Source organism: Lissotriton helveticus, chromosome 3_1 (genome assembly GCF_964261635.1).
Source record: "Lissotriton helveticus chromosome 3_1, aLisHel1.1, whole genome shotgun sequence".
Lineage (NCBI taxonomy): Eukaryota > Metazoa > Chordata > Amphibia > Caudata > Salamandridae > Lissotriton > Lissotriton helveticus.
In genome coordinates this window covers 398,163,609-398,175,901 of record NC_136061.1, presented here as the reverse complement: position 1 = coordinate 398,175,901, position 12,293 = coordinate 398,163,609, and the positions used below count along the sequence as shown (strand labels likewise).

General features: G+C 44.5%; 1 protein-coding gene across 4 annotated transcripts in view; it reads left to right on the top strand.

Annotated features, from left to right (window-relative positions):
• The window catches only part of LOC144822522 (apoptosis-inducing factor 3-like), a 545,716-nt gene that overhangs the window by 229,701 nt on the left and 303,722 nt on the right, over nt 1–12,293 (top strand). The gene's annotated exons all lie outside the window — the stretch shown is intronic.

Genomic DNA, 12,293 nt, shown 5'->3' with positions numbered 1-12,293 from the left:
CGAAGGTCCAAGGCAACACTTTTTCTTTCCACAATTCCTTACAGTGGATCAGGAATTCAACAAGGTTTTTATTACTACTTCCAAGGACTACACAATCATTGGAGGAGTCTCTGAGATCAACATTTTCAGAAAGTTTAGCTCCTGTCTTGTACCTGTTTCCACACCAGCTCTTCTTTCCAATAGGTCTTTCCTGGTCTCTTACAGAAGATTTGCATCCTTTCCACATTCCTGTCTAGGATCAATCTAATATCAGGATTCTGAAGAGTTTTTTCGCCCCCTCGTAAACTTCCTTATAGACATTGGGCTGCGCAAAGTTCTACTTTAGGGGGTTTGTAAGGTCAACCAAGGGGTTTATGCTTGGGAATAAACTTTGGACAGTACATGGAGTTTAATTGAGGAAAGCTTAACCCGATTTCATAAAACCAAATTTTTTCATGCTGTGCTTGCACTCTCCACTAAATTACATTACTTGGGGAGACTTCTCAAAACCTGGGTCTTTCCTGCTGCCATGAGGCTGGTTATAAGCTTTAGTGTCAGGTGACACTAAGTGCTCATAGTTTGTGCTTTGGACGCTACTCGTGTGCACCACGCCTGGGATTTTATAGTACATCCAAATTTGCTTTCAGTGTCTCAACATTGCAATTGAAAAATTCTTGTTAGAGTTTGTGATCATATTCATGTGTCTTGGGTGCTCTGGAGCAAGGATTTCATGTTTCACACATGAATGAAACCATACATCACTGGCACTGAGATTCAGTAGGATAACTTTTCGTGGAGGTCAAAAGTTGGAGCGAAGCTGAAAAAGCTGAAACAGGTGAAAATGATTGGTTATCCCCAACTGTTGTCATTACAAAAAAACAGCCAGGTAAAGTTATTATATTATGTGTAGCTTCCCTGAAAAGCTACCAGATAAGAGTAGCATATCAGCCTTACCGAGAACGACATCTAAAGGAGCTTCGTAGACCAAAATGGTTCTCAAATACTTGACCCAGAATTTGCAACCTTACAATGTACATAGACTCACGCTACAGTTAGATGGTGCCCCTTCAGTACTAGAGACTATGGGCCGATTTAGGCTTTAGCAGACGTAGTACTGACAGCCAGTGTGGCGGAGGAAATTACCTCTGCCCCCTGACGGACTTCTGTCCTCCACATTTTGAGATATCTGCCAGCGGTCATCTCTGCATGTTGAAAGGAACCACAGTGATTGCAGTTCCCTTCAAGTTATAAAACGTTTGGCGGGCGCCGCCATCGGTTTTGATGGCTGTACACTAAACGTTTAACATTTTGTTTCTGAAAAACAAACCCCAAAGTCAGAATTTTATGTATTTATTTTTTAAAGAAAAAACTAATAGTCCCCACATCCTGGGAGTTTTCCCCAGCGGTGTGAGGGGCATTCTTTTTTTTTCTGTGCCTCGGCACCATGTTTTTCCTAGCAGTGAAGGACAGAAACAAAAGGACATCACACCTTCCATCCTTACTAGTGCACGCAGTGTAGTACCATTCCGCCGATGGCCCTTACTCTGGCAAGTCTGGGTGATAGTCGAGTCGAGAATCTAGGTTCTACAGCTGGCTGAAATCATAGATTGTACCAAAGAGGATGCATACCTGGAGGTGACTTTTCCAGCTGGCTGATTGATGAGGTGGTTAAACATTCTTCTGACACACCACAGCACACCGCGAGCACTGAAAGTCTTACAGTCGTTAATGAATGTGAAGACAAATGGCTGAGTCGCCAGTCATCATGCCCACTTGTCTAACAGCTGTGTAGCATTTGGTCCTTTGTTAACATTAATTCATAAGGTTTCTTGTTTTAACAGTCTCTTGTCAATTACAATATTTAAATGTTAAGTTACCCCAAGTATCAGCAACAGAAATTGCGTAGGCACAGCCACAGCCGCTTTGATGGGACATAATGACTCACTAAATTGGCTGTGGCTACTCAGTTTCTGTAGCTGATACTGAAATGTGGCAACTTAGAATTTATACAATGTAATTTACAAGAGACTGTTAAAATAAGAAAACATCTTATAAAGTGATGTCAACAAAGAACCATAAACCCTGAGGAAGAGGGCGTGTCCCTCGAAACGTGGTTGGTGGCTGCACATTTGGATTTAGATTAAACTAAATAAAGATGTACTTGAAATTAAACAAGGACTATTATGAATCACAGTGGGATATTTTTTGTGAAAGTATGAAATAATATAAATACTATATATGTACTTCCTTCTGATAGACTTGAATCATCTACATTCTTACTTCTTTTTCCCAGAGATTCAAGCACTTTGTACCCTGCTCAAAATCTTTCCTCATTGATTTTCATATTTTGGAATATGTGTAATGCTTCTACTGAAACATCTTATTCTAGCAAGATGGCTCTGTGAGTTAGGCGCTCTCAACTGACATTTTATGTGGTCCATATGTGCAGGAAGTAGGGTTGCAGAGGTGCTGCAGCACCCCCAAAATAACCATGCTGGAATTCAGAAGGTGAATGAGCAATAAAGATGCCTTTACATTTAATGCTTATCTTGTCACATTTGCTGTGCATTCAAACACAGATGTCAAATTGCAGGCTTTGTCTTATGACAAATTGCTGCTTATTCTTTTAACAATCCCCTACCTTGTACGCTTCAAAAAAGAGGCTAAATCCTTCCTCATGGGTAAATTCCTTGGCTAAACCCGCTCCTCAGCTACCTAAGAGACTATTGCCTCATCCTGCGACCTTGTACAGGACTTGTGTGATTTCCTGCCTATTGTATGACTCTTGTCTCTGTAACATGGCCCGATGTATAGTTTCTCCTTTCCCCAAATGTACAGTATTTTTTGTGATCTCCTGCCTATCTTATGACCCCGCAATTCTGTAAGCTCTATGATGTACATGTCTCCTGTGATGTACTGTGCTCTATATTACCCTTTGAATATGTAAAGCTCTCTGATACCCTCACGGGTCAAGTTCGCGCTCTATAAAACCTTAAAATAAATAAATAAAATAAATAAATAACACTCAGATTGGTGTTTACCTTTCTTTCTCTGACTGCAAATTAAGAGAATTAGTAACATAAACTATGTGACAATGTTGCTGGCCGACAAGGAATATGAAAGGAAAAACTAGGATGTTTATTTTTTCTAAAACAAAAAAATATTAAATCCCTGTTTATGATCTGTTCAAATATTTCAAAATATATCACCAGTTATGATAGCACAAATCAAGCACTTTTTTTAAATTCCGAAGTTTGATGGAGAGATTTTAATACAATAAAGACACTTTACTCCGTGATACGTAAATGATGAATATTCGCTGAAACTCCACACTTTAGCTATTGTTTGTGCCCTATATAGTTTTATCAGTAAAATAGGATGTCTTTATAGATTTCATAGTGATTTCAATGGAAGATGTGCCGTCTGTAAATGACAATGCATTACAACATCATGCTTTAGTAATATATTTGCGACAGTGTGCTACAAAATGTACTACTGGCTATATTACATACCCTTACCATTCTCCTTCTGAATTGGCTTGGCTCATTTGCTACTCTTGTTCTTTGTGTGACACTTGAATTTTTCACAGTACCTTTAACTTTAGTGATGTTACATGGCAGCACCCCAACTCTGAAAATTGTTCCTGCATCACTGGTATGATCTGCTGGTCTAAAAGTTGGATCACAGCATGGCCAAATCAGATGTCCGAGGTTGGTAAATCGAGTACTGTTCAACCATGCATTAGTAACACTTGTAATTTATAGCACTTAGAAAAGGAAGACTTGTGGTATGAAGCAAGTTTTTACTTTTATTATCTTTAGAAGCTTTAGCATCTGATTTCAACAATCAGGTGCTGCCACATTCACTTTTGAGATGGAAACTGTTTAAGAAAACAAATCCTTCCCAGATTAGCTTTCTGCTCTGGTAGCCTGTCAGCAGGAGATGCCTAGATACAAAGCCATGGTTGTTTAGTTGGCTACTGAGAGGATGGCAATGGTTTTTCCATAGATATGCGCCTTGTGCATTCTAGGCATCCGTTGTGAGAAACGCATTGTTTCTTGAATACTATTCATGAGTGATATACAAGGTTAAAATCGGCAGAGAAATAGGTGTCTTACAAGGCTGGTGGGCTCGATACCTCCCGGAAACCGTCCTCGTTTCCACTCTTGGCCTAGCCACTGAAGAATTAACTTCCTATGCCATGATCATGCATAGTGTGGCTGAAGTACTTGATCTTCAACTCCACACCATGGAGGTCAAAACGAACTCCCCACCAGACTCCTACAACCATGGCCATACCATCTTCTGAGCCTCTCCTCTCCTCCCCTTCAATGAGGCTTTGACCCATACCCTTCTAGAGACCTGTGCAAACCCCGCTACTGGCCCTCCATTTAACTGGCAAATTGTCAGGTGCCACCGTCCTTGGTGTCACAGCCTTTCTCTCTCAGCACCTCTCTCCAGAGAGTCATGTGGTGCGAGCTTCCGCTAGCCAGACCAACCCTAACAATTTTCTCATCACTTCCCCTGAGAGGGAATCTAAGAGAGTGAAGACTTTTAGAAAATGCTTGTTTTGACTCTACAGCCAGTCCGTGCCACCTGTTTAGTGGGCCGTTATTCTCCTGCACTTCCTTTCTGGTGTTTATGAAGACTTACACCCTGTTTTCTCACTGGCAATCAGATTGGTCGGGATGCGGCAAAATTCATGATATGTTGAGGAGTTGACACTGCTGACTTTTTTTAGGTGAGCCATAGGCACAAGAGTCTTCATTTGCTGTCATGCGTGGCTACAATACACTGGATTCTCAGGCGACGTCCAGTCCTCCCTAATGGACACGCTGTTCGATGGGACTCGCTTGTTTGGTGCCAAGGCTGACTCTGTCCTTAAACGATTTAAAGAGAGTAGGACTACTGCTCACTCTCTGGACCTTTCCACCCAGTCTTGCCAGCAATACTTCCAATGTTCATTTTATGGCTTTGACAGAGGCATTCCCTACCACCAGCCTATACCACTCCAATAGGGAACCCAGCAGTTTCTCAGTAAAGGCAGTGGTGGCCACCACCCCTTCGTCTACGGTCCGCATGCTGCTCAGTCCGCCACCCCCCAGCCAAACCCCTTTAGTGTATGCTCTCAGTATCACAGCCACACAGTGGAAGTCAGGATCCACCAATTCTACACGGGTTGGCAAGCGATCACGTTGGACAGATGAGTTCTCCAGATTGAATACAAAGGCTATGCCTTATGCTTCCTTTCATCCCTGCCTCACTTACCACCGTCCAATCATTGACTGACGGAGGGCTGACTTTCAATTTTGCAGGAGGAAGTGCAAGCCCTTTTGCCAAATGGGCTATCGAGAGGGCGCCTATGCCAGAAGTAGGACATGGTTGTTACCCCCGCTACTTTCTTGTGCCCCAGAAGGACCATTCTTGACCTTCGCTGTGTCAATCTCCTCCTCCATAGGAGAAATTAGTGATAGGGTTTTGGGTTTTAATAACCACGTTGCTGCCTGTTGTTGTTGGAGTTGAGGCCCTGTTGCTCATGCGGCCCCATTTCTATGCTGGTGGGTGCGTGAGCCTCGGCTACCAGAGGATTGGCTGGAGGCCTCATGGCATTTATTTGCGCTAGGCGCAATTTAAAGGTAATCTGTCGGTCCCCTTGGACTTCTTATGGTTGCCTGATCAGACCTTTTATTTTAATCACCTGTTGTGATGCAGTTTGTGAAAGGGCTGCAACATACGTTTCCCCCATCTACGTTTGTGATGCCCCTATATGACCTCAATTTTGTCCTTGCATATCTGATGTGTACTTCATTCGAGCCGTTCCACAGTTGATCTTTACGGCTTCTCACCATCAAAACTGTGTTCCTGTTTGCCATCACGTCAGCACGGCGTGTGAGTGAACTTCAGGCTTTGCATGTTCATCAACCATGCACCACCACCTTCGCTGATAAGCTGGTTCTGCATACTAGGGCATCCTTTCCTCTGAAAGTTGTGACGTTTCACATCGGCTAATCCATCACTCTGCCTGCTTTCTGTGCTCCACCTCACCCTCTAAGGAGGACAAGAGGGTCTATCGCCTGAACCCTAAAAGAGAGCGTTCAGCTTCTACACTGACTCTACCAAAGACTACCGGGTGGACGATCAACTCTTCGTGGGGTTCACTGGAAAAAAATGGGATGGTACGCTTTTTAGATGAGTGCCATCTCATGCTGGTTTGTGCTCTGCATTAAGCTTTCCTACGCACTGGCAAAGAAACAGCCTCTGTATGGACTGCATGCCCATTTTCACCAGGGCCGAAGCTGCTACCATAGTATTAACTTGTGGAGCCCCTGTCCTAGACATCTGCCAGTCAGGTACCTGAGCGTCCGTCCATAGGTTTACGAAGGGCTATCATCTGGATAAGTCTGCTGAGAAGGGCACTTTGCCTACTCTGTTTTGCTGGACTTCCTGGTCTGAGTCTATTCACCGCTCCCCTCCCTTCCAGTACTGCTCTGGTATCTAGTCAAATGATGAGGAATATGGTGCTAGAGGTCTATATCAGAAGAAAAAGTTACTTACCTATGGTAGTGCTCTTTCTGATAGCGACTGTATCTAGCCTCAGATTCTTAACCGACCCTCCCATGCTCCCTGTTCTATGATTAGCATCTACCCGTAATAAGTTCTCAAGTCTAGAAATCTGCACACTGTCTACTACTTTGCTTTTGGGGCTCCACGTCTAGGGCCAGGGACCGTCTAGAAAGCAACTAATGCTAGTGCGCTGGAGTGGCACCTATATAGGCCCCACACTTCATTTTCAAAGCAGAAGGGCGTTATTGCAGAGCCTCAATGCACCACCTTCTGGTGTGCAGAAGCGATGCTGAAAAGTTTCCGGATCCAGTCAGACGCATAAGGAATATTCTTAAGGTGAGCAATCTTGGGCAGGATAGAGTCTCTACCAGAAAGAGCATTACCAAAGGTAAGTAACTTGTTCTTTTGGCACACTATAATTTTCACTGGGGCATCACAGAAGACTCCGCAGTCAACTATCTTGCTTCCTTTCTTACTGGAAATATCTGATCAAACATAAGGTAAGACCAACACACATGAAAGGAGCCCTTCTAGTTATTAATCTCCAAAGATTACTTGCTCTCATTGGAAAAGCCCATAACATTAGACTATTCCAATTATTTTCTTATTTCTTTCTCCCTGTGATTCTCGTGCTCCATGAGCCAATCTAAAAGAGCGATGACCTGGTTTCGAAACACCAAGAATATTGATGCTAGCATACATAGCATCTCTGCACAGAATGTTCTGCCACCCATCATCCCAGACACAGATATCAATGAGTTGTCGCTTTGACCATCTTTCATATCTGCTTGATGAGGTTGCTCCACTCCAGAGAAAAAAGAAAAAAAACATCAGCTCCCTGGTTCAAAGACCCTTTAGGAGGAAAGAAGAGCCCTGAAAATTCTGGAGAAGAAATGGAGACAATTACCCTCCACTACCAACCTTGCATGTCTCTCAAACGCTGCAAGATCATTATACAAAAGACATATTTTTTTGTGAAAAACCAAATATCATTAGACCCCTCCTTGTCTCAGCAAAAACAGGACTTAAACAACTATTTGATCTGGCCAAAGCCACTAGCAGCCTCACCATGACCACATTCATCAAATGTGATGACCCATCGACATAAATACCAGAATTTGTACAGTTCTTTAACTCCAAAGTCAAATGTCGTATGTGTTGGATAACCATCCTAACCCTACCACTGTATGTAAATGCAAGTACACTTGTCAGGTATTTGTCATAACTTTAGAGGAAGACTTACTTAAGAACATCATGAAGGCAAACCCTTAAAACCTTTTTGTCAGCCTTTTTGGGGGTACCATGGCCTAAAACTTTTACAGACACATGCTCCTCTACGGGACTAAATTGATGAATCTCTTCCTTAGCCTAGGACTGTTTTCGGACTACCTCAAGACTAGACAGACTGGATAAGTCACTCTACTCCTGAAAAAAATCCTCTGCAGATGCGAATGGCCTCACCAGTTTTTGCCCTGTCTCCAACTTTCCTTTCCTGGCAAAAACCATTGACTGATTTGTAGCAGATCAACTCACAAAAGACCACGTTAAAGACAACAACCTACTAGACGAAGGTCAATCTGACTTCAATCAAAGTTGCAGCACTGAAACAGCACTGCTTCAGGTGGTCGACGATGCACTTACAGTGCTAGATTTAGGCAGCTTTGGCTCTCGTTTTACTTGACCTACCTGTAGCCTTTGATACAGTAAACCACTTTACTCTCCTTGACACACTTAAAAATTGAATGTGCATTGATGGCATGGACCTTAAATCGTATGAATCCTTCTTCATGACCAAGTCACAGAAGGTAAAAATTGATGACCGTTTCTGAACACCGATGGCTGTAGATCAAGGGGTGCTTCTGAGATCTGTCGTTGCTCCGACCCTATTAAACCTTTATATCAAACCCCTTGGAGTCCTACTAAGAAAATCAGTGGTCTACCTTCAACCTGCAGATGCCACCCAACTGTACATAAAGGTTTCCTCTTCAAATTACATCTGGCCAACACTCTAAACTGTTCAAGACTGGATGACTTCACATCACTTAAAACTGAACCATTCCAAAACTGCAGTCCTCATTCCCCATCGAAATCACCAGTACAATCCTGGATGGACGCACTCAGCATCCTAAACAACAAACCCACCATTGTTGACCTCATTAAATCTCTAGGAGTTATCCTAGATAAAAGGCTTAACTTACAATTGCAACACGGCACCATTGTCAGAATTATGCAATATCAATAGTGTCTTCTCTGGGGAAGTAAAAACTCTTGTTCAATCATTAGTGCTTTCAAGAATTGACTTCTGTAACTCTCTCTTGACCAGTTTACCCAGGACCCATCTCACTCCTCTTAAATCAGTCCTACATTTGGCAGAACATTTCACCTATGTGGCCAAAAGGAATTATCACATTTCACCAATGCTGTTTACTCTCCGCTGGCTGCTCATTGATGCCAGGGCCATTTACTAGACGGTTTATATCATTCACAAGGCTCTACACACGCCTACTCCATGTTATCTGGCAGACATCTCAAGCTATCTAGATAGACTAGACCATTGTGAAATCCCAAGCACTGCTGCTAGAACCCCAACCTTTAAAAAGGAATGACTCGTGGCACAATCCTTCTCAGGAAGCGCAACAAGAATATGGAACTTCTTAACTCTGAACCTACGCGCTAACACCTCGAAGATTATCTTTAAATTGGAGCTGAAAGCCATATTCATTCTAATACTTTTTAGTTAACCTCTCCTTCTCACATTTAACTTGGATGGTGGAGTTTCAACAATGTTTATTGCCTTCAGATTTACTGCACTACTTCCCTAAGCTGAATATGGCATCAGCCAGCAACCTGTTACTCAAATTTTATGACTGCTGCAGTTTACACTATATTCCACTGTTCACTGTTCTTTAATGTACATATGACTTCAGATAATGTAATTCTATGCCCTATATAATGAGTTTCTCTTTTCTGCTAAAATACTAGCATCTTTCAATTATATAATTTGGACCTTATATAACAAACTTTGTTTTTAGTACAGTGCTCTAGCACATTTGGGTAATGCCCGTACTATATAAAATGCCTAAATAAACAAGCACATTCTCCATTAAAACATGAAGGCTGGTTAACAGGTTAGAAAAGAAAAAAACACACAACCTTTAACCAGAATCCAAAGACGAGCTGGAAACTTACTCGATGGATGGATGTCTAGCTTGCCTTCCCTGTCACTGTATGATATTGGCTCTTCACCAACAGCAATCATATGATAGGACCCACAATATTGTGACACACAGTGGCACCGTGTGACTTGGCAGGTCTATTTTCTACCGTTTTTAATAGTTTCTCTGAGGCTTTGCCACCACCCTCTTTCCAGTGTGTCGACAGAAGGGCTTAATTTGTGTAGGTGATGGGATTAGGGTGACCAGATGATTCCATGTCACCACCTTTCCCTTCCTGGGCTTTCCTTCTACATGGTTAATTTTAAATGAGCTAATTGAACTAACACACCTGATAACAATATTTAAAAGCGAAGTCCAGGAATGTTGTCCCAGTGATATGGAGTCATATGGACCGGAACTAACTTTTCATCATCGGGCTTTGATGCAGAGCGAGGGAGAAAAAAGTGAAAGCAGAAAGGAGGAAGAGCAAGATTTGTAAACCATGGCAAAGGGAGAAAACGGGGATAAAAAAGAACACAGAAGAGAGAAATAAAGGGACCGGAAGTCTAGGGTCGTGGAAGAAAGAGGCAAGAGGTGGGATCACGAGTGCAGACTTGGTATTCAGCAACCCTAGCATCTAGCAGCACTGGGGGCAGAGTCCTAAAAAGAAGTTTGGGGGGTGTGGCCAACCAAGATGGCAGATTGGACGTAATCCATGATAGCTCTGCTACAACCACAAATTCAATTGGGGAGCTGGCCATTTCTATCAAGCTTGGCAGAGTCGAAGTAAAAAACACATCAACATATGAGTGTGTTGTGTTGAACAGAGCGCTTGGAGGCCTGCTATGCTGTCGGATGCCGGACGATTGTGGACGGCTCCGGACCCGAGCGGCAGCAACAAGCAGGCCTCTTGCGGGACTTGCCGCCAGCACTGGTGGAGGCAATGCAGAGCCAGAGTTCGCTGCATCACCAGCTCCTCTGGAGAGTCTACCGAGCGCAGTGTAGGGGTAAGGAGACCTCGGGGCGCCTTACGGATCCTAGGCCCCGTACTGCCTACTTACTGGTAAGAGCGCAATCCCCGGCCGTGCTGCGGCTGCACGCATCGGCAAGCGGGTGGTGAGAAGACTGACCCTAGCTGTGGCAAGGTCACTTGCAGTGAATGAGAGGTACCATCCTGACTGGGCTGGATTGACCCTATGGCCGGGTGTCGAGGTCTGTTGAAGGGCGTATCAGCAGTGGGTCCGGCTGACACCAGTAGCACACATGACTGTTGTAATGAGGCCCGGCAGGGGAGAGTGATGCCTGAACCTAAAATGGCAGTGCCACAGGACATCGCATACCGCAGACAGCACGTGGGGCTCCAGTGACAGTGGATACTGGTGCAGGAGTGGCCCCCAGCAATCTATTGCAAGTCAGTGGCATTGGAGGTCTGGGGGGGGGTGAGAGCCATGCTGAGGGTCTCGGGGATGAGTGGCTCCCCCCGCCCTCCTGAGTGTATCTGGCCTTGTAGAGGAAGATGCTGTGGAGGCACCTCTCACTCTGTGAGTGAGTAGTGGAGACTGGACTGAGGCGTATCCCCTCAGTGCCATGGGGACTACAGTGTGAAGGACATTGGAGGGTAACATAAAGAGGCTCCAGGAAGCCCCTGACTTGTTGCTGGAGTCAAATTACCAGCATAGGGGCTTGTTGTGCGCTGAGTGCCCAAAGCTGCAAGGAGAACTCACTACAGTGCCAGATGGCTCAGCCCATGCTGAACGCCTTGGCTTCTGCGCTGCTGGTGCCGTTCTCATTCAGACCATCCAGGTGGCAGAACACTGCTGAGGCGTACTAGGGGCCTTCAGAGAGATGGGGGGTTCTACATGCTATCCCTGCCTGTCTGGAGTGAGGGGTCTAAGGTGTCCCCCCCCCCCCCCCCCCCCACCATAAACTAACGCATGCTGCAGACCACTGGGAAAACCAACCGTTCCATGGAGTAACACAGTTTTCCATGTACAGCAGTGAGAAGAAGGCTACTGAGTGTGGCTCTTGGCCCTGAGGACTGTGGGCCTCTGCAAGTTTTAACCAGCGCTATCTTTTGCATCTATTGCTTTTATGCCGCCTAAAAAAGTCTTAAACCAACAGGGTTTTCAGTTACTTTACACCGGCAGAAGGATGAGACCTCCACCCTGAGAAAAACGCAGACAACGCCATGGCCCTTACGAAGGAGAACCTTCTCGCCTCCCTTCTGGACTACAAACGTTAGCTATGCGAGGAGCTAAAAGTGGATATGACCTCCTCCCTTGTGGCTCTCAGATTGGACATCAATAATAGATTGACTTTGCCTTGGGCAGACATCGACTCCGTGGGGACACCAACACTAGATCTCGAAACCACAGTGCAAAAGCTAGATCACCGCACAAACCGGATGGAGGACTCCAGACGCCTCCCCGCCCAACTCCAAGCCTCTATTCTGAAATGTGCAGACCTTTGAAATAGGTCCGTACGAGACAACATTTGAATCTGAAACCTGGTGGGGGGAGCGATGGAGCCAGATTTGGAGGCTTTTATTTTAGGGGCTCTTCTCGACGAGTTGGGGGATAAACAGGTGAAGGTGAA